Source organism: Temnothorax longispinosus, chromosome 10, assembly GCF_030848805.1.
Source record: "Temnothorax longispinosus isolate EJ_2023e chromosome 10, Tlon_JGU_v1, whole genome shotgun sequence".
NCBI classification, from domain to species: Eukaryota; Metazoa; Arthropoda; class Insecta; order Hymenoptera; family Formicidae; genus Temnothorax; species Temnothorax longispinosus.
This window is the reverse complement of record NC_092367.1, coordinates 10,957,129-10,976,429: the sequence shown is the minus strand read 5'-3', so window position 1 is coordinate 10,976,429 and position 19,301 is coordinate 10,957,129. Positions and strand designations below refer to the sequence as shown.

Genomic DNA, 19,301 nt, shown 5'->3' with positions numbered 1-19,301 from the left:
TTTATCGCAGGGATAATAAAACCGGGATATTTTGTCGCGGGATATTATGTCCGGGATATTTAGTCGTGACACCGTTAATAGCTCAGTATTTCCATACATAAAAAATTGTAAAAAACGTAGTCATAAAATTATTGATTCCATAGTTGACACTAATTATTATCAATATTTTTAGGTTATTCGAGCATCGCTGAGAAAAGGAACGAATGATCATTGAGTATTATATTTAATAAGATACTTATTTTATAGGAACAACCAATTTGCTGTGTCAAGTAAATAACAGATTTTTGTTTCAGCATTTATTTCCAGTCCGCTATTGCGATTCTCGATGGTTCATCATTGTAGGGTTCGCCAACGCCACTGTTCCATGCAGTTAATCTTCATTGGTTATTGTTATTGCCACCACTCGGCTTGATATTTATCTTCCTAAACTAATGTGCATGCTTTCGATACTGCAGTTCTTCGAAAAAAAGTTTTTTCAGTCATGGGAGAAGTTATCGCTGCTATAATATCCTTAGTGAGCATTGCTGTGGCAAAGCACAATTTTCCTTTTTGCATGATTTTCTTTTTCCTGCGTGAGACATCTCAGCATTTTCCTATATTAAATACACCCTCTGGTTTAAGAATTATTAATATTGCCGATTATGGTTTTGTTGTTATTTATCTTCCTCTATTTTTTTTAACATTTTCTGTTCACTTTTTATCTGCATTTGCACACAAATTATATGTGAAGGGCACGTGAACTGTATGAATTTTTACTTCATGCTATCCTGTTTTATTCTCATATTTTAATCGCATTTTCTTTTTCGTTTCACACCTAATTCCCCAGTTTTAAAAATGTGGCAAGTACTGTAGAAAGTACTGGCGAACCTTCTACATTCGGCACAACTTGACGTATGGAACGCCGTTTTACTTTTTAATAGCATAAATAATATTCTACATAATATAAAAGTTTCAAAAAATAATGTCTTGAGAAAAATAGCTATTCGTACTAATGAATTAAATTTATGTCAAACATAATAAAAATTGGATAAATTAAAATTATGTCAGGACATAATAAAAATTCGGAATTATTTTTATGTCCTGACATAATTTTAATTTCACGAATTAAAATTATGTCTGGATATATATAAAATATAATTTAATTTCAAATTTTTATCACGTCCCGACATAATTTTAATACATCCAATTTTTATTATGTTTGACATAATTTTAATTTGATGAATTAAAATTATGTCGAGATATAATAAAAATTGAATGAATTAAAATTATGTCGAGACATCATAAAAATTGTATGAATTAAAATTATGTCGACATCATAAGAATTGTATGAATTAAAATTATGTCGATACGTAAAAATAATTCCGAATTTTTATGATGTGTCGACATAATTTTAATTCATTCAATTTTTATGATGTCTCGACATAATTTTAATTCATTCAATTTTTATGATGTTTCAATTTTTATGACATCTCGACATAATTTTAATTCATTCAATTTTTATGATGTCTCGACATAATTTTAATTCATTCAATTTTTATGATGTCGACATCATTTTAATTCATATAATTTTTATGATGTCGACATAATTTTAATTCATACAATTTTTATGATGTCTCGACAAAATTTTAATTCATTCAATTTTTATGATGTCTCAATTTTTATGATGTCCGAATTTTTATGATGTCTGAATTTTTATGATGTCTGAATTTTTATGATGTCTCAATTTTTATGATGTCTCAATTTTTATGATGTCTCAATTTTTATGATGTCTGAATTTTTATGATGTCTCAATTTTTATGATGTCTGAATTTTTATGATGTCTCAATTTTTATGATGTCTCAATTTTTATGATGTCTGAATTTTTATGATGTCTCAATTTTTATGATGTCGCGACATAATTTTAATTCCGGAGCTGGTGATTTTCATCCCACAATATTGGCAGCATTGTGTAAGTAGCGTCGACAGTTCTCACAGCTTGAATTCGATGTCTACGTGTCCCAGGTCGCCGATTACGACGTCCAGATAATGCGCTCCGTAGTTTTCGGTGTCTAAGTGTATTAATACCTTGAATTCGATGTCTACGTGTCCCAGGTTGTCGACGACGAGGTCCAGATAGTGCGCTCCGTAGTTTTCGGTGTCTAGGTGTATTAATACCTTGAATTCGATGTCACGTGTCCCAGGTTGCCGATGACGGCGTCCAGATAATGCGCTCCGTAGTTTTCGGTGTCCAGGTGTATTCATACTTTGAATTCGATGTCTACGTGTCCCAGGTTGCCGATGACGACGTCTAGATAATGCGCTTCGTAGTTTTCGGTGTCTAGGTGTATTAATACCTTGAATTCGATGTCTACGTGTCCCAGGTTGTCGACGACGAGGTCCAGATAGTGCGCTCCGTAGTTTTCGGTGTCTAGGTGTATTAATACTTTGAATTCGATGTCACGTGTCCCAGGTTGCCGATGACGGCGTCCAGATAATGCGCTCCGTAGTTTTCGGTGTCTAAGTGTATTAATACCTTGAATTCGATGTCTACGTGTCCCAGGTTGTCGACGACGAGGTCCAGATAGTGCGCTCCGTAGTTTTCGGTGTCTAGGTGTATTAATACCTTTAATTTGATGTCTACGTGTCCCAGGTTGCCGACGACGAGGTCCAGATAGTGCGCTCCGTAGTTTTCGGTGTCCAGGTGTATTCATACTTTGAATTCGATGTCTACGTGTCCCAGGTTGCCGATGACGACGTCTAGATAATGCGCTTCGTTGTTTTCGGTGTCTAGGTGTATTAATACCTTGAATTCGATGTCTACGTGTCCCAGGTTGCCGATGACAACGTCCAGATAATGCGCTCCGTAGTTTTCGGTGTCTAGGTGTATTGATACCTTGAATTTGATGTCTATGTGTGTCCCAAGTTCCCGACGACGAGGTTCAGATAGTGCGCTCCGTAGTTTTCGGTGTCTATGTGGCACTATCTGGACCTCGTCGTCGGCAACCTGGGACACGTAGACATCGAATTCAAGGTATTAATACACCTAGACACCGAAAACTACGGACCGCATTATCTGGACGTCGTCATCGGCAACCTGGGACATGTAGACATCGAATTCAAAGTATTAATACACCTAAACACCGAAAACTACGGAGCGCACTATCTGGACTATTTATCACTTCATTCGCGTTGCTTGCACTTTTTGCACTCAGCGTCTTCGCTTTCTCTCTCTCCAACGGCCGAATATATATTTATCTCATTTCAAGTGCAAAAATGTTTGGGGATTTAAGCAACGCGAACAAACCTTATGTCTCGACATAATTAGCTCTGGTAACTTAGCCGGTCAACTTCGACTTTATTAATTTTCATATTTTTTTATCGTTTGTTGGTTGTTTGTTGGTGATTGTTGGCCTAATTACAACGTTTGTTGGTTCTTAATTTTTTTTTAAATTTAAAAAGAAAAATTAGCATAGTACAGTCATTTGGTAGTTTTGCCTGGAAAGTTTTCCGGGAGTTTTGAAAATTGGTAGATTTATATATTTCGATGTGCTCTTTCCGAATTTCAACTTTGCCACCTCGTATCTTTGCCGCTCGCGCCGCCATATTGGAAAAATGGCGCCTAAAAGCAGTTTTTTGACAATATCTCCTTCCCGACTCATTCCACGATAAAAACGTTTATATACAAAATAAAACTAGAGAAAATTTCCTACAATTTATGTAATAACCATTTTTTTCGTAAAATTAATAGTTTTGGCGTACGAGCGCCGCAAAATGTAGTTCAACACGCGTTTTGGCCTAAAAACTCATTTCCACACCACCTTGAGGTAGAGTAAGCGGCGCGTTTTTTTTACCGTGGTATCCCCAATAAGCTTAGTCCACATGCAATTCACTATTCTAAAATTTAGCGCATTCTTCTTCGCTTCGCTGTTCTTGATGGATATTGTTTGTCAAATGTTAAACAAGAACGAAATGATGCTCGCGAGCATTGTGAGCGATAAGTGGAACGCAGCCCAGATGTTGCGAGTTCATCGTCATTAGTCTATCGTTTCACAGTGTCGTTTGCATTTATAGAGCCATGGCTTCTAATAAAGTAAACTGTTTTATTTGTGCTAATCCATTGCAAGAAAATGAAGTGATTGAAGTGAAGGAAAAAGGATTGGAGACTTTTCGTAAGTCAAGTATTAAAAGAAAGGATAAGAAGGATAAACTTTTGGTGGGACTGAGGTCGATAGTGGTTCACGATGCATGTCGAAAACGATACAATAATGAAAAGTTAATCGCTGCATCTTTGCGTAGAGGAAGCGATGCCACGAGTTCTCAACCACAACTGCGATCTACGCGCCCAACATTCTCATTCAGAAATCATTGTTTTTTGTGCGCTGCTGAGATAACAGCAGAGTTTATAGCGAAACAAAAACAGACGCGCTTGTGCGATCGTAATGTTGTGTATAGCGTACGTAAATTATCGATGAGAAACAGTATTTCAGAACTTGCTCGAGCTCGTAATGATGATTGGGGTCGAGCGATTGTTGAGCGTCTCGAGCATGTTAATGATTTGGTCGCAGCCGATGCACAATATCACAATTTGTGCATGAAAAAATTGTACCAAGCCCCACCGACTGAAGAAGTAAAAAAAAGAGGTCCGTATGCAAACGAGATCGATACTGCAATGCAGTACATTTATTCTTATCTCGAGCAGAATTCCGAAGAATGTCAGTTTTCTCTGGACGAACTGATGACCAAAATTGAAGGTGATTACCGTCCACACATAAAAACGGTGAAAGCACAACTCCTCAAAAAATACGGTGATGATATTTTAATTGTCGTCACTGCCAATAAGGCTCCTGTGGTTTGTTTTCGAAATACAGGGTTTAAGTTATTGACGGAAGCCTGGTACAACCAAAAAAGTGATAACAAGACAGAAGAACGTCGACGTATTGTAAAGACAGCAGCAGCAATCGTTATAGAAGATATTCGCTCTAGGGTCTACGAGACAAAACATTATCCTCCATCAGATAATTTTTTTCAAGATGTTGAGTCAGATATACCTGAAACTTTACACATTTTCCTGGATGATGTGATTTTAAAAAATAAACGTGCATCTCTTGAGAAATGGAAGAAAAAAAGCATTGCTCTCGCACATTCTATAATTGCCGCAGCAAGGCCGAAATCTTTCATATCATCATTACAGGTCGGAGTAGCAGCATTTTTGTTTCAAAAGTATGGATCTCGGCGATTAATAGATACATTATCATCTCTCGGATTTTGCTCTTCGTACACCGAAGCAATGCTGTTTGAAATTTCAGCTATAATGCGCTCACCGTTGGATATCGATGATAAGTCATTTTCGCAATTTGTTTTCGACAACGCTGATTTCAACACGCAGACATTAGATGGTCACAACACTTTTCATGCCATGGGCGGTATCCATTGTATAACACCTAGAAATGCTATCGCTCCCGATCAAAGTATTCAACGATTAAAGCAAATGCCGTCTGCAAAAGTTGTAGGTAGTTTTGGTACCATTGCATTAAAAACATTTACGAAGAGAAACGATACGGGCTTGAAAACAATAAAGATTCAAAACCTCGGTAGCATTCGTGCGGTTTCGGAAGTGATTATGCCGTCCGTTTCGGACTTATTGTGGCTATATGGAAAATGGGTTGACCTGCCTAACATACCTGGATGGAGTGGATTCATGGAACAAGCGACAGAGGAACTCCCCTTCGCAAAATCATTTGTAGGATGTTTGCCCTTCATTAATGCTCCACCGAGTGATTACGACACAATTTTGACTGCTCTCTTATCTGCTTCTGAAAAATGTGAGTCATTACACCAGCATACTTGTTTCGTTACATTTGACCAGCCTCTGTATTTCAAAGCGCGGGAAATCATTTCCTCATATGATGGGGACTCCAAATTGAGTAATGTTGTCGTAAGACTCGGTGGATTCCATTTGTTAATGTCGTTCATGGGATCTATCGGATACATAATGACTGGAAGCGGATTAAAAGAGCTCTTTAACACTATTTACGCATTGAATTCAATTGAAAAAATTATGGCAGGGCACGCGTATTCACGTGCGGTAAGAGCGCATATGCTGACTCATCTTTCAATTGCTAAAATTGTCCTACAATCAATAGATTTAACACCCGATCTCAGTGCAGAATTAGAAAGAATTTTATACAATTTCGATAGGTCAGTACTCGTGGCGGACCAGGAAGAATGCTGCAAAGAACTTGCTCAGAAATTTGAGAATGAACTGATTAAATTTGAACAACGTGGCGCTACAGCGAAATTATGGGTGCAATATTTCCGGATGGTTACACTTGTAAAACAATTCATCGAGGCAGAAAGAATGGGCAATTGGAATTTACATCTTGACACTGTCCAGAAAATGATGCCTTATTTTCATGCCAGTGGCCACTTCTTATATGCAAAATCTTGTCATTTATATTTGCAAGATATGTTTGATTTGAAGGAAAGAATGACAGCTGAAGAATACGAACTTTTCACAGCTAAAGGATACTTCACAATTAGACGTTCCGACAAATTTTGGTGTGGTACGTGGTCAGATATGACAATTGAACAATCGTTGATGAGGACGATGAAATGTCTTGGCGGCCTTACTCATGGCCGAGGAGTCAAGGAAAGCGTACTTTCCAAATGGACTTTAGGTATGGTATTCTTGCACAATATTTGCGACGAAGTTGAAAAGTTTTGCAATGTAGCTTTTTCCAGTTCCGAGCAGCATGTCGAAATGAGAAGTTCGCGGGTTAATCGTGACAATGACGACGTAAAAAAACTGATGGATTGGTTGTGCAACCATCCACCTTTTCCAGAATTAAAGGAAATCATGTCAATAAGCACTGGAGTTATTGGAGATGAAAAGATAAACTGTCACATGTCTCAAGAAGTTGGTAGTGCTGGCATTTCTAAAATCATTGGTAGCGATTTCTATACTGTAAAATTCAAACGGAATGACCGAATAAAATCACTTGGTGTTATGAATGCAGGCATCCGTATAGAAGACGACATTGTTCCGATTAATCCTTTATTAATTTTCCAAAGAATGTGCATTGCAAAAGAATCTGAAAAGGAACTTGAAAATTTCCTTACGTACGAACTTGCTCCATTTCCATTATCCCTTTTCAATGACGAAGGCATGCGCAAATGTACTAAATCTTCTATGTATAAGGCATTTAAGCAACATTCTGGAAATATAAATTTTGAAAATACGATGTATATCATCGACGGAGGACACTTATTACACCGAGTCATTTGGCATCGCGGTGAATCGTTTTCATCCATTTGCAATAAATATGTTACCTACGTTCGATCGAACTATACATCCAATGCCATTATCGTATTTGACGGATATCCGGAAGATGTAGCAAACCGTAGTACCAAATATGCGGAGCGATCCCGACGATCACGAAAAACTGCTTCAGTAGACATACTTTTTGACGAGACAATGGTCCCAACTGTGTCACAAAGTAAATTCCTGGGCAATGATGCAAACAAGAACCGTCTCATTGGAATGTTGAAGACAAAATTTGAAGCTGAGAACTTCATGGTCAAACAAGCCACGGAAGATGCGGACACGCTAATAATCAATACCGCAATAAGCGTTTCATCGGCATTTGATTTCGTAATAATTGTCGGCGAAGATGTAGATCTTCTTATTCTTTTGACGGCTCTATCTACGCGTTCAAACATATATATTCTTAAACCAGGAAAAGGAAAAATTTCGCAACAAATATACTCAATAAAAAGTATCATAGATAAAACAGCCGCAGATCATATTTTATTCTTGCATGCTTTCAGTGGCTGTGATACAACATCAGCATTATTTAATCAAGGAAAAATGAAATTTATTAAAGTACTCCGAAAAAATCCAGATTTAAACGAGGTAATCCAGGTGTTCAAAAATCCAAATGCTGATCCAGAGGTCATTGCTAAAGCTGGAGAACGCTTCCTTCTTGAATTATACAGTTACAGTAATTTGAAACGTAAGAAAAATATGTCTTTAAACAACTATAGATATGCATGCTTCAAAACATCAGCATATAAAAGTAAATTTAATATTGCGTCGCTACCACCAACAGAAGCAGCAGCACGACAACATTCGTTCCGAACCTATCACCAGGTTCAGCAGTGGTATGGGAATGAACAAAATGCAGAGCAATGGGGATGGAAAAAAAACAAGAACGGGCTAATTCCTATCACCACACTCGAGCCCCCAGCTCCGGAAAGCTTGTTAAAACTTATTTCTTGCAAATGCAAAAAAAGATGTCAGAAAGCCTGTGGATGCAGAAAGGCTGGGTTAAAGTGCTCCGTTATATGCACGAATTGTAGTGGTACCTGTGATAACTCGCAAGTTCCATCACAAGATAGCGACGAAGAGGAAGAAACGGAGACTATTTTCGAGCAAACGTATGACGAAATCGAGAACGAAGAGAATTGCGATGAAACTGATAATCCCATCGCGGATGATGTGGAAGAAATTTCGATCAGTACTAATGACGAACTCGCACCTGGTCCATCAAGAACAGCGAAGCGAAGAAGAATGCGCTAAATTTTAAAATAGTAAATTACATGTGGACTAGGCCTACTGGGGATACCACGGTAAAAAAAACGCGCCGCTTACTCTACCTCAAGGTGGTGTGGAAATGAGTTTTTAGGCCAAAACGCGTGTTGAACTACATTTTGCGGCGCTCGTACGCCAAAACTATTAATTTTACGAAAAAAATGGTTATTACATAAATTGTAGGAAATTTTCTCTAGTTTTATTTTGTATATAAACGTTTTTATCGTGGAATGAGTCGGGAAGGAGATATTGTCAAAAAACTGCTTTTAGGCGCCATTTTTCCAATATGGCGGCGCGAGCGGCAAAGATACGAGGTGGCAAAATTGAAATTCGGAAAGAGCACATCGAAATATATAAATCTACCAATTTTCAAAACTCCCGGAAAACTTTCCAGGTAACCGCTTCTTTTGCGACCAAATGACTGTACTATAAAGTTAGCCGGAAAAATTTTATTTTTAATTTCAGAAAAGCCTAATCGATGCGTAATTGTTTGCTGATGATTGTTGGTCTAATTTTAGCGTTTGTTGGTTTATTATTAGTCTTAAAAACAAAAAAAAACGAAAAATTATCTCACATATTAAAGTAATCGAAGAATGGTTTATTTGCCTACGACTTAAGCTTTATTTCTATCAATTTAAGGCTAACATCTATAAAACTGCCATATGAATACGGGCCTTAACATCGGCAGAAAATCGCGAAAAGATCAAGAAACATGGTGGTTCGTGGGAAGCACACACACACACACACACACACACACACGGGGGGGTGCAAGGGGGGCCTTCGGCCCCCCCCCCTCCCCCGCACCCACCCCGCCGGTAGGCTGCGTGGACCTCGCTTTACAACATAAAGTACATGCTAAGTGGTAAAACGAAATTATAAAGTACATGCATGAGGGAGGGTGCAGGGGAGAAAAGCCTTTCTGTTCACGTGCGCTCACGCATGTAAGTCTCCTTGCACCCCTCCATGCATGTGCTTTATAATTTCGTTTTACAACTTAGCATGTACTTTATGTTGTAAAGCGAGGTCCACGCAGCCTACCGGCGGGGTGGGTGCGGGGGAGGGGGGGGGGCGAAGGCCCCCCTCGCACCCCCCCGTTGTGTGTGTGTGTGTGTGTGTGTGTGTGTGCTTCCCACGAACCACCATGTTTCTTGATCTTTTCGCGATTTTCTGCCGATGTTAAGGCCCGTATTCATATGGCAGTTTTATAGATGTTAGCCTTAAATTGATAGAAATAAAGCTTAAGTCGTAGGCAAATAAACCATTCTTCGATTACTTTAATATGTGAGATAATTTTTCGTTTTTTTTTGTTTTTAAGACTAATAATAAACCAACAAACGCTAAAATTAGACCAACAATCATCAGCAAACAATTACGCATCGATTAGGCTTTTCTGAAATTAAAAATAAAATTTTTCCGGCTAACTTAATGCTAATTTTTCTTTTTAAATTTAAAAAAAAATTAAGAACCAACAAACGTTGTAATTAGGCCAACAATCACCAACAAACGATAAAAAAATATGAAAATTAATAAAGTCGAAGTTGACCGGCTAAGTTACCAGAGCTAATTATGTCGAGACATAAGGTTTGTTCGCGTTGCTTAAATCCCCAAACATTTTTGCACTTGAAATGAGATAAATATATATTCGGCCGTTGGAGAGAGAGAAAGCGAAGACGCTGAGTGCAAAAAGTGCAAGCAACGCGAATGAAGTGATAAATAGTCCAGATAGTGCGCTCCGTAGTTTTCGGTGTTTAGGTGTATTAATACTTTGAATTCGATGTCTACATGTCCCAGGTTGCCGATGACGACGTCCAGATAATGCGGTCCGTAGTTTTCGGTGTCTAGGTGTATTAATACCTTGAATTCGATGTCTACGTGTCCCAGGTTGCCGACGACGAGGTCCAGATAGTGCCACATAGACACCGAAAACTACGGAGCGCACTATCTGAACCTCGTCGTCGGGAACTTGGGACACATAGACATCAAATTCAAGGTATCAATACACCTAGACACCGAAAACTACGGAGCGCATTATCTGGACGTTGTCATCGGCAACCTGGGACACGTAGACATCGAATTCAAGGTATTAATACACCTAGACACCGAAAACAACGAAGCGCATTATCTAGACGTCGTCATCGGCAACCTGGGACACGTAGACATCGAATTCAAAGTATGAATACACCTGGACACCGAAAACTACGGAGCGCACTATCTGGACCTCGTCGTCGGCAACCTGGGACACGTAGACATCAAATTAAAGGTATTAATACACCTAGACACCGAAAACTACGGAGCGCACTATCTGGACCTCGTCGTCGACAACCTGGGACACGTAGACATCGAATTCAAGGTATTAATACACTTAGACACCGAAAACTACGGAGCGCATTATCTGGACGCCGTCATCGGCAACCTGGGACACGTGACATCGAATTCAAAGTATTAATACACCTAGACACCGAAAACTACGGAGCGCACTATCTGGACCTCGTCGTCGACAACCTGGGACACGTAGACATCGAATTCAAGGTATTAATAAACACCTAGACACCGAAAACTACGAAGCGCATTATCTAGACGTCGTCATCGGCAACCTGGGACACGTAGACATCGAATTCAAAGTATGAATACACCTGGACACCGAAAACTACGGAGCGCATTATCTGGACGCCGTCATCGGCAACCTGGGACACGTGACATCGAATTCAAGGTATTAATACACCTAGACACCGAAAACTACGGAGCGCACTATCTGGACCTCGTCGTCGACAACCTGGGACACGTAGACATCGAATTCAAGGTATTAATACACTTAGACACCGAAAACTACGGAGCGCATTATCTGGACGTCGTAATCGGCGACCTGGGACACGTAGACATCGAATTCAAGCTGTGAGAACTGTCGACGCTACTTACACAATGCTGCCAATATTGTGGGATGAAAATCACCAGCTCCGGAATTAAAATTATGTCGCGACATCATAAAAATTGAGACATCATAAAAATTCAGACATCATAAAAATTGAGACATCATAAAAATTGAGACATCATAAAAATTGAGACATCATAAAAATTGAGACATCATAAAAATTCAGACATCATAAAAATTGAGACATAAAAATTCAGACATCATAAAAATTCAGACATCATAAAAATTCGGACATCATAAAAATTGAGACATCATAAAAATTGAATGAATTAAAATTTTGTCGAGACATCATAAAAATTGTATGAATTAAAATTATGTCGACATCATAAAAATTATATGAATTAAAATGATGTCGACATCATAAAAATTGAATGAATTAAAATTATGTCGAGACATCATAAAAATTGAATAAATTAAAATTATGTCGAGATGTCATAAAAATTGAAACATCATAAAAATTGAATGAATTAAAATTATGTCGAGACATCATAAAAATTGAATGAATTAAATTATGTCGATACATCATAAAAATTCGGAATTATTTTTACGTATCGACATAATTTTAATTCATACAATTCTTATGATGTCGACATAATTTTAATTCATACAATTTTTATGATGTCTCGACATAATTTTAATTCATTCAATTTTTATTATGTCTCGACATAATTTTAATTCATTCAATTTTTATGATGTCGACATCATTTTAATTCATACAATTTTTATGATGTCTCGACATAATTTTAATTCATCTAATTTTTATGATGTCCAGACATAATTTTAATTCGTGAAATTAAAATTATGTTAGGACATAAAAATAATTCCGAATTTTTATTATGTCCCGACATAATTTTAATTTATGCAATTTTTATTATGTTTGACATAAATTTAATTCATTAGTAAAAATCGCTATTTTTCTCAAGACAATTATTTTTTGAAACTTTTATATTGTATAGATTATTATTTATGCTATTGAAAAGTAAAACGGTGTGCCATGCAATTTTTATTATGTATATCAAATTTTAATTCGATGAATTAAAATTATGTCGTGACATCATAAAAATTGGTTGAATTAAAATGATATCGACACGTAAAAATAATTCCGAATTTTTATGATGTCTTGACATAATTTTAATTCATTGTAATTTTTCTTAAGACTATTATTTTTGATCTTTTATATTGAATGGAATATTTATTATGCTATTAAAAAGTAAAACGGCTTGCATTAAAAAGTAAAACGGCTTGCCGTACAATTTTTATTATGTTCCGATATAATTTTAATTGGATGAATTACTATGATGTCGGAACATAATAAAAATTCGGAATTATTTTTATGTCCCGACATAATTTTAATTCGTCCAATTTTTATTATGTTCGACATAATTTAAAATCATTAGTAAGAATCGCTATTTTTCTTAGAACAATTATTTTTGGAAACTTTTATATTGTGTAGAATATTATTGATGCCATTAAAAAGTAAAACGGCGTGCCATATTGACGAGCAACAAAACCAAAGGGAATTATCAAAATCTCCAACGAAAATAAAGGTTTCGTACGACGTTGAATGGCAAAAAAAAGGATCTGGATGCTGTTACAATAGTCTCACCGGTAATTGATATTGTGAATTATCTAATGAATATGTATGTCGCTCATATAGGATATATGTATGTACATATGTTTCCTCGTGTTTTGGTGTTTCAGCACATGCAATAGCGATAGAGGTTAAAGGTGGTAAAGTTTGCGGTTATGCCACTCGCAATAAACGCTGCGTACTATGCGAAAGAGGGCATTCACCGGATAATCACGATTGTAGTATTAACCATACGGGCAGTTCGAAATCAATGGAACAGAAAATGGCTGTGGAGATTGTCACAAAAAATCCGATGCTATAAGAGAAGAATGTACAAATTGGTACAATCATAGGAGACGACGATTCGTCCACTATCGCCAATGTACATCGCGAAGCACATCATGCAGTCGAGAAAGAATCGGACAAGAATCACGCAACGTGCACCCTCAGCAAGGATATGTGGAAACTAAAAAATTCCGAGCAAAATCATTGAATACATAAAATATTGCTTCGTTTGCGTATTGCTGAAGAACAAAGGAAATGTCGAGAACGTACGAGCTGGTCTTCTCAATATCGTTCCGCATGCATTCGATGATCACGAGAAGTGTGGCATGTGGTGCGTATATAAGGAAGATCCGACGAATTATAAGCACCGGTTACTGCCTGGAGGAAAAGGTCTCACGGATCCTAATATGAAGGCCTCCGTGACTGCAATTTTCAAGAAATTTGCTGCTAATGCTGAAAAACTTGCACCGTGTGGATTGACTCAGGCGAAAATGAGGCATTTCTTCACATGATAGTCGCAAGCAAAGCGCCGAAATTTCGACATTATGGGAGTTCGGAATCTAATAATTTTTGTATTGCACCCGCGGTTTGCTAAAAAAAACCACGGTACGGCTTACGTAATAAATATCCAGAGAGAACCGAGAAACTAGATATCTCCCCAGGAAAAAACACGGCAAAGTTTCGAAAAAAAAAGGACGAGATTAGGAAAGCTCAGCGAAAATCGGCAAAAATATTGAGGCAAAAAAAAAGACAACGATCTCTTCCAAGAACGACATGCAATGAATAACAATACAGAAAGTAGGGAGGGCATCACGTATTCATCTGGATGTGGGTTTAAGGGGTTAGGCCACTCTAGAGCAAGAAAAAATAGGCATATTTCGGGAATTTTTTTTAACGCAATAAAGGGATCAATCGAAATTCTGTAAAATGGGTTTTATTATATTACTAATGAATTACAAAAAAATTATTTTTTTATATCAATTAATAAAAAAATGGCGGCTGCACAGCATTTCTCCGTCGATGCCTTTTTTTCCACGGCCGGAAGTGTAACTCATGCAATTTTTGACCAGGAACAAAAAACCAAAATTTTTTTGATTATATAGCTTTATATAGATTAGATAATAACAGCTAGAGACGTACGTAGGATTTTTTTTATATTGCATAGTATTCTTTTTATAAACAATTATGTGACAATTTTTTTTCTCGAAATTTAAAATTTTTTTTTCATAAGTGTAGGGTAGACCGGGGCACGTTGTCACGAATTTGATGGGAATCTATTGCGAATCTTCGGATGACGCGATAACGAGTAAAAATATTTAATGTTTAATCACCGACATGATTATAAAAGAAAAAATGTATATCAATAAGTTGCGCATTCGAGTGGAATTCTTGTATTTAGATTATAAATTTACAAAGAGACACAGAGAAGCTCAACGCTCTCTACGAACGTATTATAGAAGAGATTATGGAAGAGATAATTTCCTACTTCTTACTCTGTTCCCCCTCTTGATCACTTTGAGTGGTACTGTTTTGTTGTTATCCGTGTCCGCACATTAACAGTAACATCGCCGACTCGACAAGTTCTTTATAAACGATCGAATATGCCGTGTCAACGGTCTTCTATATATTTTAATTATCAACGAATAAACTATGTAAGCACTTTATTTTTATTAATTGTGAACTATATATGTTACATGTCGTAATATTTTTATCATTAGTTTTTAGATGTGGCGTAGCAGGCATTATGCCTAACTAATTAATAGTTTGTACTTGTAACGCTTGATAAGGACCTAAACCCGAGGTCAAAACGTAGCGTGCTATTTAATAAAATTGGCCAGTTGGGTCGAATTAAGATTAATATATGGATATTTTCCTTGTATTTTTTAGGACTAACAGTCGAAAATAGGGAGCTGAATTTACACGGTCAACAAGTAGTGACGACACCACGTAGAGTTGCGATACTGCGGTTCTTAGAATTCATAAAACCAGGTCCAACAATTCTCGTGGCTCACAATAGCCGGCAATTCGATACTCCTATGCTGCTCAGAGAATTACAGAACCTTGGTCTCATGGTCGAATTTCGATCAATCGCTTGTGGCTTTTGTGATAGTCTGCCTGTCTTAAAAAAAAACTTCCCGAACGAGTGAAAGCTAAGCAGTCTTTTCGCTTATCGGTTTTAGTGGAAGAGTTTATCGGAGATAACGCTTCTGCCGGCGCTCATAATGGGGCTGTCGATGTACGAATTCTGGAAGATATTATTCGAGTTGTAGGTATAACCGACGAAGAGCTTCGCGGTGGGAGTATATCTATCGAGATGATTTTCATTGAAAAAGCGCAGAACCCAAAAACTAAGTTAAATAAGAATTCGTTCGACTGTATCAAGGAAGGCGTTTCAGCAGGCATGAAAACGAAAATGGCAAAAGCTGGTTTAACATTTAGTCATTTAAAAGAATCATTTTTGGAAGGCGGCGAGGACGCTGTAACAGTTCTCTTAGCCTCAGATGTCAACGGACATCCTCGTATCACGAAAAATAAAAAAGTTATTTAACGTATAATCACGCAAATAAAGAATGTCATAGAGAACTCGTAATTACAGTTGTTGATTATTTTCATACACCCTTCTTACTCCTTCTCCCTAAACCGTCTAAAGCAAATCCAAAATACATGCAATTTGTGGCGGCTCAATATCCTAATGAGCTAAACAATATACTGGGTAAAATTGATATTTCTCAATTAAGGTATTCCTTTCATGACACCAAAGTCTTAAGAATTAACTGATTTTTTGGTACAAGAAAGTTAAAATGCATATCTTTACGCCAGAAAAAAATTAAACCACGTTACCGAACATATAAAGAAGAATTATGATTTTGAAAATTCGATATTTTATATGTGACGTTATCGAAAAAGTCTATTTTCTACATTTCAATAATAATAATTCAATAGTAATAATTTGTTTATCTTAAGATTTAAGATATTAAATATTAACTGCGCTACATATTCGCTAAACTCTATACTTTCGATAGTGCCGATAAAAATATACAGAGTCACCGAATATTTAAACAAAATATTTATGTTAAAAGTTGACTTGAAATGTGGTTTATAGTTGAATATTTTTGATGGCGACTTTCAAGGAATTATTTGGCAACACTGGCGCTGCAAGCTGTGCGCTCATGTCACACTTCATTCATAACGTACGGTTTATTATTAACTTTTATTTTCACAAATTGCCCCTTATTTTTGTCCACATTACTCCTCACTTTATGTTTTTTATCACTCATTATTATTATAAAATCTCTCTTTGATAAAAAGAAAGTGTCACAATATTCTTTGATTAATGAAATTGATACTTACATTGACACTTTTGTTATCAACTTCACATTTTACAATCGGCCCCCTGAAAAGTGCAGCGTTGCTATATTGTTCTGACAGTAAAATTTACCGAAAAATGAAAAATTTCTAAATACACATAATATTTTCACTTTTTTCTTATAATTAAACATAATAATCAATTATAACTTGATTTTATATAAGTTTAATGCAATATACAAGAGTTTGCTGAGGCCCTGCTTAAGCGCCTACAAAATACGCTCCTCGTGAAAGGAATACCTTAAATTTCACGCTTATACTTTGAATTGCGTCAAAACACGTTGAGAGCTTCTGATTATTTTGACATTGGCGTAGAAAGTGAGGTTAGATGCGGTCCGCGCTGTTGCCAAGTTTTGATGGCCGACTAGCCAGAGACTTCTCTGTTAGCTACATTTTGTTTGCTTTAATATTGAGTATCTTTTTATTGCAATGGTAAACTAACGTTTTTTTTTAATCATTCGTAATAGTTTAATTGATAAGATTTTCTGTTTTTCAAACCTTAATCTTTTTTTAAAATACTCGTAAAATTTCGTGAATTTTACGATTGTGCATACGTTGTTCATATACCCTAATGTAAAACTGACTAACTTTGAATGCTTATATTTTCGTAATTACGTGGTAAAAAATCGTGAATTAATTCCTGATTACGTATAATGCCCTGTAGAATAACATAGTTTCATGCCAATCAAAAATCTTTGTTTTAGCTGATGCACTAGCTACCTTAAGTATATAGATTTATCTCATGTGTTATTTTTCATGGTTAACTTTAACGTTTTAAGGTTAAAGGTATAAGGATTAAAGTTATAAGATTTACAATTATAAGGATAAAGTAATAAAGTAGTAATCTTAAAGTTATCCTCTTTATTATTTCCATTGCATCTGGAATTTTTAAAGTGTTCTTAAGTTTTAAAGTAAAACATAAACATTTATCTTCTTTCAAATGTCTCTCCTTATTAAGAAGAAATAATTTATAAGATTTTTTTTAGTTTTTATTGTTTGTTTCCATTGAAACAAGACGAGTTGCTTTGTATAAGGTTTCCAAGTCAAAAACAAAATTGTATTAAAATATCATTATATTAGGTTTATGTCAAGAGTATGTTTTACAATAATTGCAGTGTTTTAACAAATGGAGCCGCAAATAAGCAATACACTTAGAAGTAAAAACATAACAACTTTTGTTAGCAATTTTTCAATTTACATGTCAAAGCATGCATAGTTATCATTTTTGCAACTAGTAAACAGAATTATCAAAATTATTGTCAATTATTTATTAAAGTTGAATTAATTTGATTCTTCTCCTATCATAATAAATAAAAATAAAAAAATTAAAATTAAGTTTGAAAAAATTGTGATTATATGAAGAAATCAGGGATCACCCAGGTAACAAACACAAGTTGCTTTAACGTCCTAAATTGGTCATTTTTGGTTATGTGTCGTTAAGATAACCAATTTTTTACATGGCCTTATTATGTTGACGTCATAATGTGACGTCATTGCAATGTCATATTTCAGTCATGAACTGACGATTATAATCGGTAGAAAGCTATAAATTGGTGGAGACCTTTATCTTGGCATACTGTTAAACATACTAAAAGTCCGGACCTTTATCTGCAAGGTTCGATCCGCCATCTTGAAAAAAAGTTGCTTCAATTCAGTTTTTCCCTCATATCTCAGTAATCATTGATCCTATCGCAATAAAGGTATTTATAAAAAATAAAGCTCGTTAAATTCTCTATAAAAAAAATTCAATACATTTTTTCCATATCTTTAATAGTTTTTCTGTAATACATTGTTGAATATATGGATATTTGTATTTTGTCTTACGCTGTAAAAATCATACTTTCGGTGTAGAATCTGTAAAAAAAATATAAATTGACAAAAAATATCAAATGTATGCGTGATATTTCTCGTACATATGAAAATTTGGCAACTCTTATCATTTAAAATTGTTGTACATGACTAGTATTGGGGGTAGCGTCATTTATAAGATTCTTCTGAGCCATTTCCTAAGGTTGTGAATCTGCAGGGCTATGATCATCATCTTGATCTTTAACATCGATCACGAAGAAATCGTTCTCGTCAAGCTTTTAATGCTTGACAGCTGAAACTTCCAATAATTGTGCTTCATTATATGATGCGCTAAAGCCCAAGCTAGATAATAACGTTACTAGATTTTTAGAGCCAAATTTCCGGTATAAAAAAGCAGCAATCACTGATTAAAAGTGATGACAAGAAAGATCTTGGTCTGGTCGCCAACATAATAGCGTGCGCTATTGAAATGTATTTTCATTCGAGCTGCTGCGATAGGCATTTTCTTCCTTTAGCTATAATGTTTTCCAGAAAAATATCGAAAGATTTCGGTATGCAGTTTTTTACATCTGTAAAAAAATCATTGCTTGAAGGATATGCAGACGTGTCGTTGATTTGTGAGCAAATATCTCCCCGAATTATGGCTGCAGCTGCAGTGACTACTCGAAGGCGTTCTTTCCGTTCATCAACTTTCTTTCGTTCATACCAATGACTCGACAAAATTGTATATCCTGTGTTTCGGAAACATATAGTAGTAATCTTCTTATTTGTCG

General features: G+C 36.1%; 1 protein-coding gene and 1 long non-coding RNA gene across 30 annotated transcripts in view; one reads left to right on the top strand and one right to left on the bottom strand.

Moving 5' to 3' along the window:
• The window catches only part of LOC139819980 (uncharacterized), a 193,547-nt gene that overhangs the window by 71,142 nt on the left and 103,104 nt on the right, over nucleotides 1-19,301 (bottom strand). The window lies entirely within an intron of this gene.
• On the top strand, nucleotides 12,697-15,931 carry LOC139819984 (uncharacterized). Its single transcript, XR_011733861.1, has 3 exons — nucleotides 12,697-13,106; nucleotides 13,200-15,005; nucleotides 15,241-15,931. It is a non-coding gene; the product is annotated as an uncharacterized lncRNA (long non-coding RNA).